This window comes from Dermacentor andersoni, chromosome 5, assembly GCF_023375885.2.
Source record: "Dermacentor andersoni chromosome 5, qqDerAnde1_hic_scaffold, whole genome shotgun sequence".
Classification (NCBI taxonomy): Eukaryota; Metazoa; Arthropoda; class Arachnida; order Ixodida; family Ixodidae; genus Dermacentor; species Dermacentor andersoni.
Window position 1 is genome coordinate 155,653,316 of NC_092818.1, and position 23,241 is coordinate 155,676,556.

Consider the following 23,241-nt stretch of genomic DNA (forward strand, 5'->3'; position numbering starts at 1 on the left):
CCGAATTGCACTTTTCGTGTGATTAGAAAAACATTTTCTCCAACCAAACATACATAAATCCCGGTATATTACCTATGAGCCTGAATTTAAACTTCGTACATACGGTTTCATGCTCGAAAAGTAACGAGGAAAGTGGTACAATATAGAGCGGACAGGACGAGGAAGTGTACCAAACTGTGCAGTTCTTGGTTTTTTTTTTTTTTTTTTTTTTTTTTTTTACGAGCGCGGTATGTACGTATCATGTGTATTTGAACCATGTCATGGGCTTTATATCGCAGGGTATGAGCATTTTACAGAATCAAACATCGTTGTGTGAGACCGTTGTGCCTGCACTGTGAAAAATAATTTCGCTCTGCAACTAAAGATTTCGTCACCTACGAGGCCATGTGATAGTCCTTGACAGCTATTGAATCTTTCTTTGCTTTCTGATTTCTTTTTGGATTTCTCATTATGCATCATAGCTGCTGAGAACGACAGCGCGGCTGAGGTTTACGTGACGGTGCTAAAGCTGTCATTCCTAGCCCGCTCCTACACTTCCAACGCGGTCGACGCCACGTCACTGCGACTGCAGCGCCAGCCTGTCCTGTGGTGGCGCTCGCACCTAGCCCTTCTTCAAAGGCAAAGCGCTTAAGACGCCTTTGCGAGTTTGGTTGGGTAACCAACCGGAACTGCCTCTGGTTAACCTCCCTGCTTTTCTATGCACCGTTTCTCTATTTCTTGCTTAAGATACTCACATCACAGTTATTCATGCACGCAAATACGTTTCGCTTGAGAATAGCGCTTGCTGTTTAGGGTGCACTTGCTCCACGACAGTTTTCAGGCTGAAAACAACCAGAAAAAGAAGGTATTTTCAAAGTCTGCAGGGTTTATTATCTGATCCTTTTATACGTCACATAGTAATCGAAAACGGCTCAGGAAAAGTATGTTGTTGACATCACATTAGAAGCAGGTTATGCACGCTATAATTATTCATACATGCCAATTCATTTCCCCTGAGGTTACACTTTACGCTCAAGATGCACTTGAACTTCCCATATTGAAGCCGAAAACAACGAAAATTGTGTTCCTAAGGCGTGCACAACGTTGATCGTTATTCGTTTCGTGTGTGAAAAATGGAAGAAAGTGTCTCATGAGGAGGAAAACGAAAAGATGGAAGAAAAGGCAGGTAAGTCAACTAAGCGCTCGTCCGGTTTATAACCCTTAGCGAAGGAAAAGGGCGTTAAGGTATGAAAAGAAAGAAGAGGGGGAAGTGCTAGCTCTGAACATGTGCGGTTGTCTATCACATCATGCCTACAATCGGTCGCCGAGGTCAGTCGATTTCATAAAGTGCAGCAATGTCAGCGCCGCTTCTAAAGTGCAGCTCTAGCCCTTTCCTGCATCGGGCGGCGGCGGCGTAACCGACCGGAAACCATGAGGCGGAAAGCGGAGGAGGAGCGGAGGAGAAACGGCGTGCGCACGCGCTGAGTTGCCGGCGGCCACGGCATCTGCAGCCGCGTGGGCGATATCATCTGCGCTTCCGAGGGGGGTCAGGGTGCCATGTGGTGGGGAGGGCTACGCTCGTCCGCGGCGTCTGCTGCTGAGGTCGGTCCATGGTACCAGCGTGTGTGACGGGCAGAGTTGCCAGGTGTGACTACTTTGCGCCAAATTGGCTACTTTTGAAGGCTCATGGTGGAAAAACTTTCGGGTTGGCTACCTGGCTTTGCTGGGCAACAATGCCGTCATGCCATGAGCGGTCGTAATCATTCAACAACTCCTTTCTGGTATCTCGTCCAAGCTGAACTAGAACAGCATATGTGATGCCGTCGAGTCCTCTTGAAAATCAACGTCGAGAAGCAGTCAAAGATGCGTCAAGTTTTTCCATAGCACAGGGAGTGTCTATTTCTAGGATGCGTACACAGGGAAGACACATCTTCGGCACTGGGGGTGACTCACTTGCCAGCGATTCGCACACAAAAATCATTCGGCCCCTCAGCTTCAGTACGGCAGCGATGTAGGGCTAACGCCATAAACCCTTAGGGCTTCACTGTTTCTCATATTCCCCGCATCAAATAATTGGTGACGTTTTCACTGGCAGCGTCATATTTTGGCATCATTTTAATGTGAGTCGTGTGCAGCAAATGCCAACAGCAGCTCAGCAATGATGAGCCGGTTTGAACATTTTCACTTCACCATCGCCTGAGCAGTAAAATTTTATTCCGAAAGAAATAAATTGCGGCATATAGTTGGCAAATATATATAGTAACGTACGCCGAAAATAGACAACTAGCAAGTCTGGCATGTGTTAATGCCGCACAATCCACTATGTGCACCACATATACTTTATATAGCCCACCAGTGCTGCAAGTTTCCACAGCACGATAATTCAACATGGTTATTTAAAATAAGTGCTTTAACTTTTCTTGTACCTCTTGTGCGGGCTAATGTATTTACCACATGCAGCACCGTGTGAAGGTACCCTAAGATGGCTTTTACTGAAAAATACCTTAAATATAAGCCTCCCAACAGTGCGCGTACTCGTAGCATACTATGGAAGGTTCTCCCTGGGCGGCATGTGCAGATATGTACATGCTCCAGTTATCAGCTTTCATTCGTTATCAAGGACGCTTGCACTTGTAACTCGAATGCCTAACAGCAAGATATTTGCTTTGTTCTCTGAATACATGCAGAAACTGCTATTCGCAGAAATGTGTATACATGGAGGGGGTTGGATGGAGCCTTTGTACAGATATATAGATGTTAATATTGTGCCGTGGGCGTTTTTTTTTTTTTTCTTTCTTCTTCTACATATAACTCTATCCGGCAGTTTAACTAAGTTGTATAGGTCGAAATTCATAGCGCGCCAACGTTATCACAACTAATCTCGCTCCCTAATGGAAGTCTGACTGCACGTGTAGGCATGGTCCATTTGTAGAGCCTATTTCCACGTGGAGCCTATTTCCAACGCCTCCAGGACTATCGTTCGCGGAGCGAGGCACAAGCGATATTATGTTTGAAGAGTAAAGCATGGTACTCGGTATATATTGTAGAGAGACTGCGACCAGGCGTTCCACTATCGTTTATCGGTCTCGGTCTGAAAAGAAAGACGGCTACTGCCTCCTCTTTGGTAATATCTATAAAGCGGCGCAACATAAAACCCATTTGTCATGCGTTATTGGCGCGGCGCGGCCCGGCGTCAGCAAGTCCGCTTCCCTATAGTCACGCTGGTCACGCTGCAAGTAACGACAACAATTATGGGCTTTTACGTGCCAAAACCACGATCTGGTTATGAGGACTTCGAAAATTTAGACCACCTCGGGTTCTTTAACGTGCAGCTGAATCTAAGTACACGAGTGTTTTCGCATTTCGCCCCCATCGAAAATGCGGCCACCGTGGCCTGGATTCGATCTCGCGACCTCGTGCGTAGCAGCCCAACGCCATAGCCACTAAGAAACCACGGCGGGTCGTACTGCATATCATTGCGTTTAAAAGTATCCTATAAGTTATTACTGACGTTATCTCGACGGGTGAAGTCAAGCCAGCTACACCGGCCGACAGTGGAGCGATATATTATGCGTCGGAAACAAGTGATTGCCGCGCAAGAGAGAACAAACGTCGAGAAATATATTGCACGAAAACACGTTATTAGGCTAGTTGATGTTTGCTTAGTGGCATAGTGTAGCTCTGAGGCACAACCACAGGGAAGGACACATAGACGCAAGGCACAAGCGCTACACACGTCACATGCGCCTGTTACGTGTGTGTATGGCACTTTCTTTGTGGTTGTGCCCCAACGCTACATTATGTCACTAAGTCGAGAAATCTGAGCCTTCTACGCAGACACACACGCACACCAGCGGCATACCTTTACGCCGAAACAGGTTCACCATAAATACGAACACTATACGCCACCAGTTGTTAACCTGCAAGGATATGCAAGCAGTTATTGTGGGTCCCGAGAATTGCTCACTTGTTCGAATGTCCTTGACTTCGTGACGCTGTTCTTGTGCGTTCACGCGTTACAAAGTATTACCTTTATTTCATTCCTCTCCCCTGAACACTATTCTGACTACTATAAATACCTTCTCATTTATATCTAAACATCTGTGTAACGCAACTGAGCCTCAATGAACGATTTAAGTGTTTGCACTATGCTTCCTCGGAAGGACGCATGCAATTCGCAGAATAAAGGAATTTGTGCACTCCTCACTGCTCTATTGCGGTTGAACGATTAACGCTTTACACTGTCATCTAATAATATGTTTCTTAAAAGCAGCGCGTCAGGCAAATTCGTCGAGTAATCCTCTCTGACGTGACGTCGCCCTTTTTGTGACGTGTAACCGAGACGAGCCTCTGCAAATAGCCTCAAAATGAAATTCTTGCAACGTTTATGCGCTGTGAAGTTCAGTGTCTTGGCCACTCAGTTACTTCGCAACAGCCAAAGCAAAAGCAAGGACACCCATAAATTTTGATGTCGGGACCACTTTAGAGAAAGCATCTTCGGACGTTTCCCTCAGCTTCTCGCGGGTTTCGCTTTCCGATTGCAAGTCGCCTGCTTTAATTTTATCCTTGGTAAAGGATTATGGGATGTGTCTAACCTGCACGTCTACAAATCGAAAGACATGATTATATATATATATGTTGTATTTATCTCCCTAGACGGCTCAAACAGACCATGCTAGCATACCGGTGCTGCAGGGAAGACCATGTGAATGTCAGAAAATGCGTTAATCACCGGCAAGAAGAAGGAAAAGATGCTCATGCGCTGAAAACAAGCTGCTGGCTGTGCTCCTTTTAGTGAACGGACGAGCCTTGAGCCAATTGTTTCCTGGTGTTTCAAAACAGCCCACTCAGGCATGAACGAAGCTGCAACCGACTTCTGCTTGTCAGGGCGAAAAGCCCTGCACTTGACACCCGGGTGTCCTTTGGTTGCACCAAACAAACAAACAAAAATGAGCGGCCTTCATGTGTTTCAGTGCGCAGTTGTGAAAAAGTGCTCTGGTGGGCCTCAGCTGAACGTTGGAGAGAGGAAAGGTAGTTATAGCACTAACTATATATAGCCGCTAAATTTCTTGTACTTTAAGGCTGCACAAGCCGAACATGTAAACTTTTACAAGGTACGGCTCACATTGGCTAAAGCACAATGGAGGGTTAGTTTGTTGGGATTTTTTAGAACACTGCAGTGAGACAGGACGAGGACAGAGAAGAATTTTGACATACACACATGGTACTGTGTGTGTTGAAATTCTTCCCTGTCCTCGTCCTGTCGCGCCTGCACTGTGTTATCATGAATAAGTGTACAGTAAGAAACAAAAATTGAATTCTGTGCATCAGCAATGTTTACTATATGCGTTTTCGATGGCAGTTTCTTTGTTCACCTTGTTTTTTTTTAACTGTTCTCACTTGTTTGCTTGCTTGCTTCTTCCTCAAATAACGGTACTTAAGCATTACGAGAGAATTGGTAGAAATAAAAGCTAAAAGGAAGACTTGATATAAGCGAAAATAGTACAAATCATATTCATACACACAAATTTTAAAGATATACTGATATTAATATAGAAAAGCTATGGTTTGCACAATAGCAGCAAAAATTGAGGTCCCGCAATGTTGTCGAATACAATCTCGAGTTTTTGAAGGGTCCAATTACAATTGGACCACTTTCTCCTAAATGCCGTCGTCTTTCACTTCTTTTTCGCTTTCTTTTGCAGAATGGTACAGGCATATACATTATAGCTGACCACTGTTCAGTAAATGAACAAAATAAGGGGGGGGGACCAAGGGGCCCGATTTTCGTTAGTCACAACTTATGAAGCGAACAGATAATGAAGCCAAAGGAAACATAGGGGAAATTCTTTGCGATTTTAACGTAGAACTGATATGGTAAGGGGAAATAAAAGTGGCTGAAAGAACAACTCACCGCCTGTGGGAGTCAAACCCATGCGGAGGACATGGGGGCGGCTCCCACCAACGCCACGTAGCCTTATTTCCCTTTACCCTATCATTTGTACATTCGTTTCGAGCAACAAATATTTTTTTCCTATATATGCTTTCCTTGGCTTCATTTTCAGTTAGCTTCATATGCTTGTGATTTCAGTTAGGGCCATTAGCTTTCTCTAACTTGTTATCTATCTATCTCTTCTTTTCTTTTGTCAAAAAGATTGAACGTTCTTTGTGCGGCCATACAAACACGGCTGATGCCTGACGCTATCGACGCAACACGCATGGCCGCGTCAGTCCGTGTCCGGCGGCGGCCCGCGTGTCGCGTGCAAACCCGTACGCGACGCACTCGACCGCGCGCGCGCGCGCCTTGTCAACCTTGAAACCCACTTGAGAATTCGTCGCGTTGCCCCTCTTGCAATGTACCGAGCGTGAGGCGCATGAAAGTCGATTGCCGCCACCGGACGAAGCACGATTCCCCGCGAGTTGGGGCAGCGTCAGCCGAGAACGCGACTGGCGGAAGTAAGCGTCCAGCCGTCCAGAATGTCCGCGCGGCGCGAAGCCACACGGTAAGACACAATCGCTTTCGTAGGTTTATGCGCCGGTCCACTGGTGACGAGATCCCTCGTCGGTTCCTGTAACAAGGCTCATGTAGCATAGCAATGAATAGCGTGCAGAAGACGGGACAGCAAAATTCAGACACACACACAAACACTACGAGCGCTAACTTGCAACCAGTTAGCGCTCATACGGTTTGTGTGTGTGTCTGACTTTTACTGTCCCGTCATCTGCGCGCTATTTGTTGCTATTCAAATCATGCACCAACAAACCCAAAAAGCTACGCTGCTGAATCCTGTAGCATGCATGTCGTTGTGAAGATCTGGAAAGCTAAGAGCTCTTTCTTTCAACGTCTTGTTCCTCTGAGCAGCGAAAGTTCTACAGGAGGCTTAGGCTGCGCGCTGATAAAGGTTTGGTAACAAACGTTGTGGTTTTGAAACTTTTTGCAAAGGCCGCAACATGTGGACACAATGAGCGCTCATGGCAAGGAAAGCTACTACTGCATCCTTTCGGTTATAACGGGCCATACTTCTTGCTTTGTGCTGTTGCTCCTCGAGTATTCAGCGGCGGGTCCGTAGTTATGAGCGAGAACGCGTCCGGTACTTTCAGGGCAACTCCATCAAAGACGAAAATTTTATTGATGTAGAGTTAAGAGAACGACGGCAACCCGGATTAGATATGATATTCTAGGTAAAATTACAAAAAGCTGTGTGTGGGAGGAGGGGGGGGGGGGGGGGGAGAAACAGAGGTCTGGTTTGCTGCCCTGCACAGGCGAGTAGGGATGAAGGATTAAAACAAGAAGAAAGAGGTGGGGATTAGTTGAGATGGGGCCGGAAGTGGGCGTTGATGCCAAGATGTGATACTTATATCAAATATCTGGTAGTTATAGTAAGGTAGCTTCATGGGATGATATGTTCGTCGCATTTTCCCTCGTCAGTTAGTAATACTAAGCACATTAAGATAAGCCCATTACAGAGAGCGTTAGCCTTAAACTGACCGCTTATGTTGTGCAATGTATACCGAAATGAAGAAACTGTAAGCCTTCGTAGGAAGGACATATTGTCACGTGAACGCGACTGCGTCTATAAGACAGCCAGAAAAAGAAAGGACGCTGTCCTTAAATATAGAGAACAAGCAATGACGATGAGGTAAAGCGGACGTCCGTCTGCTTAACCTGAGAAGACGCTTATATAAACACCCTGTGTATTATGCTGTGTTCGTGAACTGCCTCTCCGTTTGTTTCTCCCTCTTACTTCCCTTTTCTTCTTTTTTTTCTATTCGTTCTCAAAGCAAACGCACTCACAATTAGCCCATCTTGTTCCCGAAAAAACACAGTGACAACTCGGCGGCACAGATGGTGGCTACCACAATCGGAGGTTTTCCACTAGACTGATGCCACTAAACTTTCTGTGGCTATGCAGTAAAAGCGCGCATGTGATACCTCTGCTGAATATAGGCCGAAGTTTGATTGCACCTCGTGTAGCGAAAACTACAGAACGCAGTTTCGTATGATTCATTGCCGCATATGCCGAAATATTATACGTTATAGTGTTCAAGTTTGTATTTGACCATATTCGAAGACACTGACAGAACATGCGCGCTCAGAAACAAGTCTGTCGGAGTGGACGGCAGAACCCATAACCTCGGAAGGGGGGAGGGGGGCGTATAGTTCTTGAAGCAAAAGATGCTAGGAATTTTAAGCGGTCATGTATGCAGATCTATAGTGCAGAACGTAATTGCTTTGTAAACTGTAACATATTCATAATTCAATCATTGTTATTGCATTAAGCGTAGGATTCAGGGGTTTTATTATGAAGGTTATTCGTACTGCAGCGCTTGTTTATTATTTTACTGGTCACTATTACAGTGTGAAGCTCAGTTAGGCTTGAATTGTTTCGTTATACTCATTTACATTCCTGTAGCTGGCCTGTAGTCTACATAGTATTGGACCTGAGAGAGAGATAGAGAAATATAAGGAAGGTATGAATGTTAACCAGTCAAGGGTCCGGTTGGCTACCCTACGCTGAGGAATGGAGAAGGGGAGAGAAAGAAGGGGGAGAGTGGTAAAGAGACTTGAACGAACAGTACTACAGATTCAAAGGCGCTCGTACAAACCAGACGTTCTCAGAAAGCACAGAAGCGCCTTCACTTTCTTTTGAGCCGATGATTGGTGCGGACGGTGTTCTAGTGTTGTATGTTCACTCAGGCCGATCATCTGGTTTCCTGAATGCGTTGGACGTAGATTGTATTTGTGCTTCGAAGTGAGGACAGCGAAACAATAAGTGGTCAGTGTTCTTCTCGCATCCGCAGACATCACATGCAGGACTGTCCGTCATTTCAATTAGTGCAGAAAAAGCTTTCATGAAGGCAACTCCCAGAACCGACACAGAAGGCTAGCTACTTGGACTGCCTTCTAAGAATTTCTTGCACCGTGCGCCCCAACTAACGTTGACCAAGCTGCTGAACGAAAAAATATTTTTATAAAGGGATGGTGCAAAATACAACTATAAAACCTACAGGTATTCAGTTGCCGGAGGCGTGACGATCGAACACCGTAGGTCTTAAGATCGTCTTAAGATAATTTTTACAACTTTTCCTTCGTTGGACAGCTTGGCCAACGTTAGCTGGGAGACCCTATATTATATTATATTATATTATATTATATTATATTATATTATATTATATTATATTATATTATATTATATTATATTATCCTTAGTTATCAGAACCTACTCATGATCATTAGGGTTGCTCTTAAAAAAGCTGCGCCCCTTTCAATCAGGCGACATATCGCACCACTACAGTAGTGTTGAGATGTTGAGAGCAGGGATAATATCCACCTTATAATTCCATCGAAGGCTCGAATTCTGGCCTGAAACAGGCGCTTATGTTTTAATGCGAAGCAATAATTGAATCCTTCCAGACGCTTTGTAGTAGGTAGGTTCGGCCTCGTTTTATCGAACCAAAATTCAAGTGTCTCATGGTGGGATCGAACCACTGACGCCAAGCAAGACGCCCGATGCTCTAAACATTGTGCCACGATCTCTCATTTTAAAGACAAAGTATTTCTTGACGAATTACCACCACTATTCCGTATCGGATATGTTTCTAGTAACTCTCGTGGGCGGATCCCGGAGATAGTGATCCTAAAAATGCGGGCCGATATTTGTTACTGGGTATGTGCACCTGAAGCCACTGGTCGTCATGGTCTTCCTGATTTATATATAAACCCAGAAATTATTTAGAATAATTAACACGTCATCATATATCAAACTGTGGGCCGATACCGAAAGCAGTGTAGCCTAAGAATGTGTTGTGAAAGAAGGTAAGGCGTTCCGACACGGATACATGACAGTAGATGAGAACCAGACAACACAAACGCCCTCTATCAACTGAAGGGCACATTGTGGTGGAAAGGAAAGTAAACACAAAACTTATCTGCGCATGCTCAGGTATGGTAGCGCCACCTGTCAATCAGGCGCACATGCGGGCCTATGCGATAGATAACTGTTTAGCCATTTCATTTCTTCCTTATGCAAGTTAATCGAAGGCTCGCACACGCATGCGCTTCCGCTACTATTGATATGCCAGGCCTCCACCATTAGACACGTTTCTTCGTTCTTGTGCCTGCACAAAACATCGCGTTCATCGAAATTTAGTGTGCATTTAAAGTCTTGACAGTGTAAGGAAAGATTACATGACGATCCTCCGGTTAATGACCTTTTATGCTCCATTAATATCTGTTAATCAGAGATTGTTTACCCCAAACTCCCCATAAACTTGTTCTACAGGCAGGTAAAGATATCTTACAGAACACTTACTTTAAATTACAATCGGGAAGAAAGCACATGTCACTTCTGTGCATTGCAGCTGATTTTACTCAGCTACACACAGTGGCCCAATAAAGCATTCAAGGCCAACAACCTGTTTTATAAAGTCCTAGCGATGAAGCGCGGTTTCTGTCACGTAAGCTTTCGTGGACTTTATATTGCTCTCGTCTGAAGCAAACAGCAAATATATCCGACCAAGGGTTCAGAAAAACTGCGCCTCTAGATGGCGCAGCCTGTCAAGAGGGAAGCGCGAGAAAGGAGCCGGGCGGGGGCGTGCACACCGCATACGTGACGCGTTTCAGTGGTGGCAACGAAGGTGTCTCACTACACTGCTTCGATGCTAGTCGCATCAATGCCGACCGGCATCCTGAGAAGGTTCCTGCCGGATTTTTTTTTTTTCTTTTTTTCTTTGTATGTGTGAGCTGTGAGCACATGTAATTTGTTGCATTGAAAGGAACATAAAGAATGGAGACCAACTTGTTCGGATTTCTGCAGGTGCCGCCGTTCGACCGCGGTGCCGGCCTTGCGGCTAACAGGTTCGTACACAATATATCACTCATCCACCTCCCTTCTCCACATCCCAGAGAAAAGAAGAGAAGGAAAGAAAACAGTGCTGCCTATAGACCGTTTTTTCGTAGGCGCCGCCATATTGTGAACGCAGTGGCGCCGCCTATGAGCAGCGCCATACTGGCTTGGGTGAAGGCGGTCTTTCGCATGGCAGGTATACGCTCGGCGGTAGATTCTGGCGTTAGTTTTCGCGGTCGTGCGGTCTGTTTATTATGACGTGCGTCTTCTACGTGGTAAACGGTCCTGTGAGACATGCTGAAGTGCTTTAAGGCATCATGGCCGGAATTTCTGCTGGCGTTGAGGTAGACGGAACACGCAGCGCGATGGGGGGGGGGGGGGGGGGATATTTGAGCCCACAATCAGCCTCGGAGATCAATTGTGTATTTCTGAATGTTCCAATCACTAATGTGACCTTATTGCAGTATTATCCTCTATTTCTAAGCTGCGGTTTAGGAGCCATGACACATACGTGACGATCGTAACAGCGTGGGTACCGTTCTGCTACGACAGGAGCTGTGCTGTTATACTTTGACAAGCGTTCAAACTGTTCGCTGCAGGTTACACTGCGTGACTACATGGTTGGATGGATGAGGTTTCCACCTATGAATAAAATAGTTTTGGCTAGTAATAGCATCATACCTTACAGTCTGAATTAAGCTTGTCCAGCAAAGCGACCGCTTACGAACTGCGCGAGCGTCCTAAGCAGTAGTAGGTGCTGGATTACAGATATCTTTGTTCTATATAGCGCATGGTCCAAGCATACGGCATCAGCGGTTATATATTTATAAACGTTGTGCGGCGCTGGCCCGTTTTCTCTTGCTTTGTAGAGAAAGAGGATAATAACCGAATTTTTTTTCGGCTGTGTTCGTTCAGTTCTCTACGACGCACTCACACGTATTAGGGAAATCTTGCGCTCAAAAATCGCCATCGCATTCTTTTTATGCGAACCCTCTCATATATTATATGGCTGTATACAGGCCAAAAAGGCAATGCCGAAGCACACAGCTTATATATATATATCGTGCTGGCTCGCCAACCACAGTGATCGCTGTCTTGAGCAGCGCCATGGGCCACATGCAGCGAGGCTAGCGTAATTTGCTAGCGTATATGGTAATTTCAAGCATACTAGACTTGAAATGCGTGAGAACGATGCCAGTGTATCACAAATATTTGATAGCGCCTGCCGCTCAGATATTTCGTGGTTGCCTTAGGTTGGCCGTGCACAGCACGCGCTCTTATGTTTTACTCCCTACGCCAATCGATCAGACAGTGAGCTGATTTACCATTTAATGCTAGTAATACAGACACGCCGGTTTCCTTCGTTGAATTAAAATCGATATAAGCAAAATAGTAAAGAACACATACACGCACAGCGACTGATAATGCGCGTACACCGCGGCTGATTATGCGCGTCGCATTTTTGCGCCCCCAAGACATAATTCCGCCTACAGTAGTTACCGATGCACCGAAAGGCTTTTCTGACGACCTTATATGAACGAACATGGCGTAATTTTCACAAAGTAAGATCTAAAACATCGTTCCGCAGCACGTGACAGCAATACTTTCAAGCAGCGCCGCGCCGGATCACCCAAGCCAGAGAGAAGAAAAGGCTCTCCGCGCGCCCTATCCTACTCGCTCGATGAAACGGTCTATATGTCCCCTAAGAAACGCAGTAAATGCACACCGAGCTAAGTAACACTATATGGACGCTTTAAAAAAATTATGGGGTTTTACGTGCCAAAACCATTTTCTGATTATGAGGCATGCCGTAGTGGAGGACCGTAGTGAAATTCAATTTCAGGGTCTCTTATAACATAAAACTAAATGTCATCAAAATGTCCTGTAGTGGACATTCATTGGACAATCAGACTAATAATCAGATTAATAAGTCCTGCAAAAGATGTTTTCAGGATGAACCCGTGAATGTCGTCCTGAAGACGTACCGAGAACGATCGTAGAAACTATGAGGACGTTTTTTTTTTTAAATTATAAGGTTTTACATGCCAAAATCACTTTCTGATTATGAGGCACACCGTAGTGGAGGACTCTGGAAATTTCGACCACCTGGGGTTCTTTAACGTGCACTTAAATCTAAGCACGCGGGTGTTTTCGCATTTCGCCCCCATCGAAATGCGGCCGCCGTGGCCGGGATTCGATCCCGCGACCTCGTGCTCAGCAGCCCAACACCATAGCCACTGAGCAACCACGGCGGGTGTGGACGCTTTACGTGCGACCACCCTCCAACACATGTTTCTTTGTTAGTTCTTTTTGCTTGATCGATTCATTCATTCATTCATTCATTCATTCATTCATTTGCATTGTGGTTTCATTTGCATTCATTTATTTGCAAAGAGGGTGACCACACTTGGCGTTCTAGTCGAATCATTCGTGGTTTTGTGCCTCCATATGGCCTATATATTGGTACTGTAAGTACGTCCACGTTTTCTAGCTACATAAAAAAAAAAGTACCCCATCCCATTTTCTCGAAAACTCCACTGTAACGTGACTGCTTCAAACTTTGGTTTTGGTGCTGTTTATTGATTTCTTTTTTATTGGTTCGGAAACGTGTATTAGTATATGAAAGAGGTAGTGTGGGGTTCGGAAACAAATTATTGGCACCCTGCGTTGGCTCAGTGGTTGTGAAGTTTTGTTGTTGAGCATGAAGACGTGGGTTCGACTCCCGCACGCGGTAACTGCAACAGAAAGTATTCAAAAGCGTTATGTACGGGTAACGCTTTAAAGCATGTGGCCTAATTATAGGAAACTGAAATTCTTAAAGCAAGTACTCGAAACAAACAACGTCGCTAGAAATTTGACTGTGATTCTGCAAGGTTATGTGTGATTCTGCAAGGCTGAATGGAAAAGCATTCATCCCTGCGTCCGCGTGCGCATGCGCGTGCGTGTGTGAGTGCGTGTATGTTTCCATGAATGGAAAATAACCTTCCCTTTGTGGTCAGTTGCACGCACTACTATATGGCTACATGACTGTTGACTACGTGGCTGATGTGGCAGCCATGCTAGCAAGCTAGGTGAACGTTCGATCCACTTTAACGTCAGTGAGAGAAGAAAAGAGCCTTTGGCACTTTCATCAGTTATACTGTTACGAGTCAAGGACATGTGACCTGTGATAGCATATTTCTAAATTTAATTCTAATGGCCAGCACTAAGCTTGCAGCTCAGGATGCGACTGCACCTGCATTCTTAATTATAGAGGAGTGTTGCTCAGATATCATCACCAGTTAATGTTTAAGTATCATCAGTTTAAGGGCAAAGTATACGGCACTTTGTCGAACATTACAATACATAAAATAATATTGCACTTTATAGCGCTTCCTCAATGTATATCCGCATAGAAGAACAGCATTCTTGTGTGACCTGGCAGAATCACAGCCAAATTTCCACCGACGCTGTTTGTTTCGAGCAGTTGCATTAAGAATTTCAGTTTCCTGTAATTAAGGCACACGCTTTAAAACGTTGCCCGCATATATCGCTTTTGAATACTTTCTATATTTTCGCAAAAGCCATACTTCACTCACACATTTAGATTCGCAAGCACATCAGCCTTAATATTTCTCCTATTTTCAACAAATTTTATTTAAATGGATCTTATAGTCTTTTTTTTTTTTTTTCAGTACAACTAGTCACACAACGATCCGGAGTGCTTGCATGCGCAGTTTACCGCAGAAGCGGTAATTGATCCACACAGTTGGAACTTGGCCGACGCGTAACGCATAACCTGCTCCTTATTCTCACCGGATATAAACCAAGTATCTAGTTTAGCTCACCGAGGCGCCTCCCTGTTTTCAAATATAGAATTTCTGTAACCTTTGGTTCACCCAGCGCCGTGGGGTAACTTTGTAAGCGTCTCGTGAACGCCTATAAACAGGCAGAAAACGAGTGTTTAGAAATGTTCATTTAGCTCCCAATCAACCCACACAATTCAATATTTGTCTGAACATCACCCCTGCATGCCTCCTATTTTCTTTAAATGCCGTATAAACTCGGTGAACGATGTAGTTTTTTCAGTACACCGGGAAAACGGACATAACGTTTGTGAACGCTTCTAGTCGCACCAACAGTTTCACTGAAATGCAATTTTTGTGCACCAGGGCGTATTCGTTGGCAAATTGTGTCCGCCGTGGTTCTTCAGTGGCTGTGACGTCACGCTGCTAAGCACGAGGTCGCGGGATCTAAGCCCTGCCGCGTCGGCCGCATTTCGATGGGGGCGAAATGCAAAAACGCCCGTGGTACCGTGCATTGGGTGCACGTTAAACAACCCCAAGTGGTCGAAATTAATCCGGAGTCCCCCACTACGTAGTGCCTCATACCACGATCTCATTATGAGGCAAGCCGTAGTGGGGTACTGCGGATTAATTTCGACTACCCGGCGTTCTTTCAACGTGTGCTCAATGCACGGTACAAGGGAGTTTTTGCATTTCGCCCCCATCTGAATGCGGCCGCTGCGGCAGGGATTAGATCCCGCGACCTCGTGCTTAGCAGCGTGACGTCATAGCCACTAAGCGACAACGGCCGGTGATTTCTATATACACCCCGTGTTATAACACCAATGGTAAAGCCCATCGTTGTCTGGGCTGTGGCAGGAGTTGTTTCGACTGAATGTATGATACAAAGCCGTCGACAATACCGCTAAATTCCTTCCGATTTTCACCTGCACTGCGCGGTCGTTGACAGCACCAAACACATTTGAGAGGAGAAACACAGATGGCATAAAAGAGAAGGCAGCTGTCTAGCTGTCACGCTACGAAAGACATGAAGTTAACGGTTTGTTTGACCGAGCAACGCACCGTGAATGACGAACCGGCTAGAATTCACACAAGCAAGATTGACAGACACGATAAACTTGCTCCTCATGGAACATGCAGCTGTGCGCGCTTTTTTAGAGCGCAGCTCTTTGGCGTCCGTTCCTGGGTTTCGCGTCGTTGTCGGCGTTGTCGTCGGCCTCGTAACCAGCTCCGCCCCCCTTTCATCCCCCCAGCGCTAGCAGCGACCGACTGATACCGCTGGATGCCGCTTACGCCGCTAGAGAGTCAAGATAACGTGACTGCATAGAACACCGTCGCTGCCATGCAGAAAGAGGAGGAAAGGGTCCCCCCCCCCCCCCCCTGTTCTTGTGTGGCGGATAGGGTGCTCTTCAGTTGCCGACGCGCCGGTTATTTCACGTAGCCCCCGGCACGTCGACGAATACGTGACCACCTTCCCACGGCTAGACCTGGTTCTTAGCGCTGCGGAAGCGAGGGTATCATATTGTTTGTGTCGGCATCGGCGGCGTTGTCCCTGAAACCAACTCCGCAGCTGGGGTTGACTCACTATCGGCGTCAGCGGCATCAGTCAGTCGCTGCTATCTCTTCCCTCCTCCCTTTATCGTGTTGTCCGCTTGCTGCGCGCGCTTCTGCCCCCATCGTTTGCCGCTGGGTGTACACGCCGCCCCCTCCCCCCTCTTCCTGCGAGTCTCCGGTTGTCAAAGCGCCGGCTCGAACTTAATTCCTTTCTTCGCTCCTCCTCCAATGCAACCCCTGTGCGGTGGCAATCAGAGAGCCAGAGCGGTGGCGGCGGATCTGTATATGTGCACCGCCCGAGCCGAAATTGCCGCTGCCGTTCGCCCTGTGCGGTGGCAATCAGAGAGCCAGATCGGTGGCGGCTTGACATAAAGACAAACAGCAATTTCCTAACACTTATGCGGGAGAACATCCCGTTCCTCTCGCTCGTAACGCGTCCCACGGTTGTGACAACCTCGCGAGGCACTTGCATAGATCTCGTCTTTGAGAATCAAGCATTGGTGTACCAAGTCGAACATATATCAGTCTATTTCTCCGACCACAAAGCTTCCTTCATGACTGTCAAGAACTGTTAGTGGAGTCTTTGTTAAAGGAATACGTGTGAAAAATAAAAAAAAAATTCTGTGATAGCGCATACATGTGTTGCTCGATTTCTTTGCCTCAATCTATCGAAAAGGTGAAACAGCTTATTTGCTGCGCTCAAATTTCGCATTAGGAAGTAACGTAATCGTCGGTAATTTTTTTTTTCGCTTCGTTCGCATCAACACTAGCATTAACACATTTGGTAATTATCGATCGACGAGACAACCTTCAGCCTTGAGCCAAGTGGGTCGTTTCTTGCTCGCCCATTGTTTATTTTCTTGTGATCACTTCACTTGTTTGTACAGTTATAATTGACCTGTCAAGTGTTAGAAAGGTTCAGGCGTGCGTTCCCATGACGAGGTGACTTCCCTCGTCCCAGAAAAGTCTGTAAGGATAAGCCTAGACTTCAACTGCCAAATGTGAGAGACGTTAAGCCGTGCGTTCTCATGACGAGGTAATTGCCCTCTTCCCTGAAAAAGCGTCACCCTTTTATGCCATGAGGAGACACGAAGGGAAGGACCAAGAGATGAAGACACTAAGGGGAAAAGCTCGTCGACTTCACAACCTGACAAACGCACTGATACTTCCACAAGTTCCCCAAGTTTTCCAAGAAGACATCGACGACCACAAGATCGCGAGGGGTTATTTAAGGCCGTCCTGGCCTCCGTGTTAAGCAGAACCGCTCGAGACTCGGATAGAGTCACAACCATGTACCAATGAAGTGAATATACCCTTTTATACTTTTTTTTATCATCACGATGGCGGCCTCCGTCGTCGTTTCCTGATTATTGAGGTGAAGACCCACCTCACCCGGTCAAGATCGTATCAGCTGGTCGGCGGCAATGGGATGCTCCACCCTTTGTCCTGGCTTCAGCAGAGTGGTGAGCGCTTGACTTTCTTTGAGAATTTGCCAGGTTTTGGCTCGTGTGTTTTCTAAAAGGGCAAATTATTTTCTGTACGTGCAGGCTCCTGTTGAAAGCTTCCTCACGTCGCAGTAGAGTAAGAAAGCCCTCGTTCGGGATTGACTATGAATTTAAGAAAACGGAGAAAGCCAGAGTAATTATTACTATGTGAAGAGATGAGAACTGAGGTCGGGAAAAGTCAGAGAAAGCCGCAGCTTATTGAGGCAATTGAGAACTGCGGGGCGCTTGAGGACGAAATTTCGGAAGCATGGGAAGAAATAGAGAAATGAGCTGAGAAAGCTGAAGAAAACGCTGCAGAAGGAAGGCCGAGAGCTGAGAAGGCTGAACAAAACGTGGTAGAAGAAAGGCAGAGGCAGAGAGCTGATCAAAAGGAAGCTGTAGAAAGAAAGGAACGAAAGTAACAGAGAGCTCACGAACTAAAGCTAAAAAAGCTAGAGGTGCAGCGGGACCTGGCCAGGAAATCGGCAAATTATCACTCAATAAATGAAAGACGTTCAGGTGAAGCAGGAGTGAAAATAAGGGATCTCATGCCGTCGGACATGTTAAACGATGTCATGGGATTGTTTCTCGTTACTTCTGAACGAACCTGTGAGAAAAACGGGTTGGCATTAGAGAGTTGGCCACAGCAGCTTCTCACCGTTCTTCCTGGCGAAGCAACCGAAATCATTGCAAGGCTAATGAGAGAGACTAAGCAGATGACTATCAGAAAGTAAAAGCTGCGTTGCTAAGAAAATAGAGAGTTTTAGTTTAGGGGACGCAAGTGACTTGCGTACGCATGAACTAGGGGCCACAGTACTGCGCATGCGCAGACCTCTACGTCAGAGGTCTGCGCATGCGCAATACCGTCGCCCCTAGTTCGTGCGTACGCAAGCCGCTTGCGTCCCCTAAACTAAAACTCTCTAATATCGGCTCTCAGCGGAGGCTTTCCGCCGTCGTTTTCGTGAGGCAACTAGAACACCGGGCGAGACTTTTCAAGATTTCGCTTACAAGCTGAAAGCCAATTTAATTGAGTGGCTAAAAGGGGAAGACGTGTTCTGTTGCCACGACAAGGGTGTCAAGTCAATCTGCAGGGAGCAATTCTATGGGTCCTTGAGCGAAGAGACGCGCCTTTGGATTCAAGATAGGTAGTGCGAAAAGGGCTTGGAACGTGCTGTAAATCTAGCAGATGAATTCGCCGCACGTCGCGAATTCGAGAAAACACGCGTCAGGCCGTTCACAATATTCAGCAAAGAGGAAAACAGGCGCCCCTTTCACAGCGAGAAAGCTGGAGGTGGGACAAAAATGTGCAGCCCGATAATTCAGGAGAGAATAACTCTACAGTAAAAGACGAAAGAAAAACCGAAAAAGCGTTTGAGCCTAGAAAACCGGTCGTCTGTTTCTGCTGCCAGCAGCCTGGACACCTTGCGATCGGCTGTCGGAAGTCTAGGATTTTTTTTTCTTTCGTGAAAGGCGACGATCACAACTTGGCCCCCTTAAAGCCCTACCTTCGCGACTTAGTAGTGAATGCCGTGTAAAGTACTCAAGGACTCAGCTGCAACAATGGACATTGTACAGCATGCGTTTGTGAAACCTGAGGATTTCACCGCGAAACATGCGTGGATCCGGCAGGTAGTCGAGGAGGATAGTGTTTGCTTGCCCATAGCCCACGTGAAGATTGACGGCCCGTTTGGACTATTGGTGACTGAAGCAGCGATATAGCCAAATCTGCCGAAACATTATCCCAACTTGTCTTCAAATCACTCGGAAATGCTGTTGAAGAAAAAGGGCCTGAGTTTTGGCGAACATACGGTCCAAGCTCTCATTCGTTCCAAGGCTCCAGAGATCGCGGCCGAGATAAATCACGGAAACGAAGCCAAAAATATGCCTCGTGACATAGACACTCGGGAAGCACAGCACATAGCTAGTGAAATCAGAGAAAAGGGCGCTAGTGAGGGGGCATCCGGGCCAGTGAGAATACCGCAGCAAGGGCTAGCAGAGGAATTAGAGACTAGTTTGGTACTGACACATTCGGAAAGCTCTCTAGATTTACTGAAGGTTGTTAAAGAAGTAATCGCGGCAGAAGAAGAGAGCAATTATGTCGCGAAAGTAGAAACAGTGGCTATTCCGGAGGACATTCCTTGCGGAGATGAGGCTTGTCTAACCAGCCCCAAAAAGGGCAGGAAGGCGCTGAAAAACTCTTTCATACCTCCGCACTTCAGCGACGTTCCGGAAGCGGCAAAAGGAGAGGAGAATGCCATGGCAGCCAAGCAGAGCAGGAACCGGACGCTGAGGATTTCAAAAGCACGGCAAAATTTTTTCAGACGGCGACAGTTTTCGGTGCACCGAGAAATCGAGACGGACACCACACCGCAGCCCGTAAGACAAGGAAACCGGCCGTCGCGCAGAACTTTAAAAGGGTCGTTCTGGCGGTTGAGAAAACGGAGACGTCGCCTAACAACCAAACAGGACGCGTCTCTGCGAGTAGATGGTGCGGCTGAAAAGTTCAACCGGGCTGAGATATGCGTGTACGAACAGGACCAGTCAGACAGTCACTGCAGTGGAATGCACCACGAGAGTGAGGGCAAAGGGAGACTGGGGATTCTTCCCGCGTTTACGGCCTCCTTTTCAGGGACAAGGAAGCAAGCCGCGGCCACACAAAGTGGCTGCGACAACAGAGAGCAGCGTATGCATGGCGCCCTTTGTTTCCCACGGCGAGGCCCGATGGCCTTCAGACAGCGATCCAATCGAGTGCGCATAAAGAGGTAGTAATTGTCGAATTGGGCGCATCCATAAGTTTCTTTTTTGTAAATAGAGTGCGATGCCATTTTTTTTCTTTTGTTAGTTATTAAGAACTTATTAGTTTTATTTTCAAAGGTTTCGCGTTACGCTCGGAATTTCTTTCTATTGTGCGTTATACGAGCCAGTTACAAAACTGCGCAGCAGGTATTGCGACAAGGATGGCTCGTGGTCACGCTGATTTTTTGCAGATAAGCATTTACATTGGATGTTTGTAGAAACAAACCATTTTGGGTCATTCAATGCTTACATAGCAGAGTAGGTGCACCACTGTAGAATTTTGATTTGCTGAAGCGCGTTTGGAGAAGCAAACATATATATATATATGTATGTATATATATATATATATATATATATAGATATATATTGGCGTAGATGGTGCTTCTTGTTTTTTGTTTTGCTTCGACGTTTTAAATGCCACTTAATGAATCAACTTAATTCAGAGTCGAATCGATGAGCAGAGCCCAACACGTTTTGCATTAGAGGCGCTGGTACTGGAAGGTAGCATTGACCGAACAAGTAAATCACTACGCGGCTTTTATCCGTTTGATCATTTTCAACGCATTCTCGGTCTCTCTATAACCGTGGCTTTCTCGGGAAAAAGAAACACGAGAACGTTAGGCATTAGGTTTGTTGAAATACGCACTCAAGTCTGGTTTTCTCTTTTGTTAGTTTTAAGGAATCTCGAACGAGGACTGCAGGTACGATTCTGATAAGGTTTTATATGAAGAACGTGTGCACCTGGCCGTCCTCGTGGTTAGTTGGGTGCTCTCTGTTTGTTGTGCCTTGGGCTTGGCGTGGTTCATTTCCAGAAGGTGTCACCAGGCGGGCCTTGGAACGATCGGCAGAACGAAGCAGAGGCACGGGGTCTACCGGTCTCTTCGAGGTGCTTGGATACTGCAACCCCTTCTAGACCTGCTGTGACGGCGGACAGGCTGTTATGATCGACCTGTCAAGTGTTAGAAAGGTTCAGGCGTGCGTTCCCATGACGAGATAATTGCCCTCCTCCCCGAAAAAGCGTCACCACTTTACGCCCTGAGCAGACACAAAGGGTAGGACCAAGAGGAGACACGAAGGAGGAGAGCTCGTCGACTTCACAACCTGACAAAGGCACTGATATTTCCACAAGTTCCCCAAGTTTTCCAAGAAGACATCGACGACCGCGAGATTGTGAGCGGTTATTTAAGGCCATCCTGGCCCCCGTGTCAAGAAGAACCACTCGAGACCCGGATAAAATCACAACCATGAACCAGTGAAGTGGATACATCCTTGTCTACTTTTTTTTTCATCATTACAATCTCCGTCTTCCTCGTTGTTTCCTGATTCTTGCGGTGAAGACCGCTCTCACCAGGTCAGGAACGTATCAGTACCTAGCTATTATGTCTATCGAAGAGCACTCCACTTGCACAAAGCAATGAAGGCGAAAGATTTCGTCCATTCTCATGGAGCGGGTTCAGGTATCAGAGTTAATAGCCTGTTATCGTTCAATTTAAAGTTACAATTGTTTACGTGCAGTTTTGTACAAGCTTTGGTCTTCGAGGAGCATTCACAATAATTCGGGTGAAAGCGAGCGAAAATGACAGCAGCAGGGCTCAGTAAAGCACTCATAATTTTGCTAAGCGTTTTAATAAAATAAATTGCATCCACATGAGCAGCGTTGCTCATTGAAGTTACTTTCTAAGTAAGGAAATCGTAATCGAAAGTAGATGTAAGCATAAAATGGCTACCGGCAAAGCAGATTAGTTGGAGATAATACTAGTAACAATCTTAAAATGGGTGTAGTGCAGGTTCGTAACGGCATACCCCACCACACCACACCGCACCGCGCCATAGTGTGCACTGGTCCATATGGACGCAATAGTTTCCCGTCACAGACAGAACCTGATTACAAGTCTCGGCTCGGTCAAACAGCCATCCGCGGTGCGCCGGACGCCACCGGCTTGGACGCTGCCGGCGCTTCCGACGCGCCGCGGAACTCACGGACCGCTGGCGTTGAATAGAGGACAAGCAACCGTCTCAGCGCCAAAAAATGACAATCAAGTGTATAGTGGTCTGCATCTGCCTTTTGAACGTCGCTATTGGAAATGACAAATAATACTTCAGCGCACTGGAAGACACAGCTTGAGTAATACTGTGAACAAACATTAGGAAGAACTCGGAAGCAATATTTTTTGTAACTTGTTTGGGAAGTAACAGGCGTATGTAATCCAGTCTTGACTGGTTGCCCAGATGATCTCGTTTTGTTCTCGCAACTTGCCCGGTAGTTCTCGTTTGAGTGCCCGAATAACGGCTCTGGCTTTTGGCTCAAGGTCACTTGAAGGTCGCCGACAACGGGAGCTAACAGCATGTCATGTTTAAAAATTATCTATGCCGTCAACTACTCAACTACTCCGCAGACTTTAACAGTGAATTTTGCGTGAAATACGATAGTTCTTCTAGTCCTTGCGGAATACTGCAGACATTATTGTTTACTGGCAAATACGTGCAGACATATACATATTACAATATTTTAAACGCTTCTTGCTATTCGACGTGTCCAGATGATCGAGTGGCGGCGGCATTCTGCTGAAGAGCACGAGCAAGGTTACAGGTTTGATTTCTAACCTGCCACATTAGCGTGGTGGTGTAATGAAAAAAAATGTATATGTAATAAAATATCGCTTTTTTTTCTTTTAACTTCGGTCAAACTTATTCTGGAGCTGTTCATTGTCGCTTAGGCGCATTATTGGCATGTTAGAATGAATCGCTGCATGAAGTGATTGCCCACGAGCCATACATTCCCTAACCCTTGAGCCT

The 23,241-nt window shown here is 46.3% G+C and overlaps 1 long non-coding RNA gene across 1 annotated transcript in view; it reads right to left on the minus strand.

Annotated features, from left to right (window-relative positions):
* The window catches only part of LOC140218613 (uncharacterized), a 77,575-nt gene that overhangs the window by 20,715 nt on the left and 33,619 nt on the right, over positions 1-23,241 (minus strand). The window lies entirely within an intron of this gene.